The sequence below is a fragment of the Nylanderia fulva genome, unplaced genomic scaffold (assembly GCF_048542155.1).
Source record: "Nylanderia fulva isolate GAGA-0341 unplaced genomic scaffold, ASM4854215v1 Scaffold104, whole genome shotgun sequence".
NCBI classification, from domain to species: Eukaryota; Metazoa; Arthropoda; class Insecta; order Hymenoptera; family Formicidae; genus Nylanderia; species Nylanderia fulva.
This window is the reverse complement of record NW_028189237.1, coordinates 301,722-303,361: the sequence shown is the minus strand read 5'-3', so window position 1 is coordinate 303,361 and position 1,640 is coordinate 301,722. Positions and strand designations below refer to the sequence as shown.

Here is a 1,640-nt window from a genome sequence, read left to right as displayed (position 1 = left end):
AGCCGCAGCGGGAGAGTGGGATAATTGAAATGGAGAATCTGAATTTAAACACCACAAATACAAACCAAGAAAATGAACGTGAGAAAGCTCTCTCTCACAGGAAGGGGCAGGTCACGATGGCACAAGTTGCCGCGGCCTTGCAAGAGACCTCGCCATTACAGAGCTCTCTCGGAATCTCGAGAGAACTCACAATAAGGCTGGAAAGGGTTGACTCACAAACGAGTATAACATCCTCGGAGGGCTCATTCATTGCAAAAAGAACAAGGGGAAGAGCTGGAGCCTCATCTTTATCAGGAGCCGATAGATCGAGGAGCCCCTCGAGATCAAGGTGGGCTGGAAAGATAGGGTCCCTCTCTGAATACAGCAGTTTTGATCCAGAACTGGAACTGGATCAGAGCAGCGTCAATACAGAAAGGGCGGAACTACCCTCCTTCCGCAAAATCAATCGAAGGATTGATAGGGAAATAAAAAAGCGAGGAGGGATACCACAACCACACCATCTGGAGGAACCACAAGAAGACGGAGACCAAGCTGAAGAGAGCATAATCCCCACCTTAAAAGAAAAGAGGGGAAGAGGCCGACCAGTCACCACAGGACAATACGAGATCCTGAAAGAAAAAAAAAGCAAGGAGGAAGAAGAGAGGAAAATGCCGAGACATTGCCGCGCACCAGTCCGAAGACCTCACTAAATCATTCAATCAGTAGTAGCGACGGGCGGTGTGTACAAAGGGCAGGGACGTAATCAACGCGAGCTTATGACTCGCGCTTACTGGGAATTCCTCGTTCATGGGGAACAATTGCAAGCCCCAATCCCTAGCACGAAGGAGGTTCAGCGGGTTACCCGGGCCTTTCGGCCAGGGAACACACGCTGATTCCTTCAGTGTAGCGCGCGTGCGGCCCAGAACATCTAAGGGCATCACAGACCTGTTATTGCTCAATCTCGTGCGGCTAGAAGCCGCCTGTCCCTCTAAGAAGATTTGTTTGTACGTTGGTAGTAAAAACCCGCCAGCCGAAGCCGGGGGCCTTCGCGATACCATAATAAGGTACGCCTATTTAGCAGGCTAGAGTCTCGTTCGTTATCGGAATTAACCAGACAAATCGCTCCACCAACTAAGAACGGCCATGCACCACCACCCACCGAATCAAGAAAGAGCTATCAATCTGTCAATCCTTCCGGTGTCTGGGCCTGGTGAGGTTTCCCGTGTTGAGTCAAATTAAGCCGCAGGCTCCACTCCTGGTGGTGCCCTTCCGTCAATTCCTTTAAGTTTCAGCTTTGCAACCATACTTCCCCCGGAACCCAAAAGCTTTGGTTTCCCGGAAGCTGCCCGCCGAGTCATCGGAGGAACTTCGGCGGATCGCTAGCTGGCATCGTTTATGGTTAGAACTAGGGCGGTATCTGATCGCCTTCGAACCTCTAACTTTCGTTCTTGATTAATAAATGAGGGAGAGAATGAGAGCGTTGCGGAAGTGAGTGAGATAGCGAGTATGAGAGTAATTGGTGCGAGACTCCGTAAATTCCTGTTTACGGAGACAAACAAAATTTCAAAGAGTGCGAGTGAGAAAATACTGGACATTGTGGGAGAATATGAGGAACAGATGATGAAAATGTTGTGCAAAAATGAGAGAATACAGGGGAAACT

The 1,640-nt window shown here is 49.5% G+C and overlaps 1 pseudogene; it reads right to left on the bottom strand.

Annotated features, from left to right (window-relative positions):
* Positions 1-720: 720 nt before the first annotated feature.
* Positions 721-1,290, bottom strand: LOC146725102 (small subunit ribosomal RNA; annotated as a pseudogene; the record flags this gene model as incomplete).
* Between the last annotated feature and the right edge of the window lie 350 nt (positions 1,291-1,640).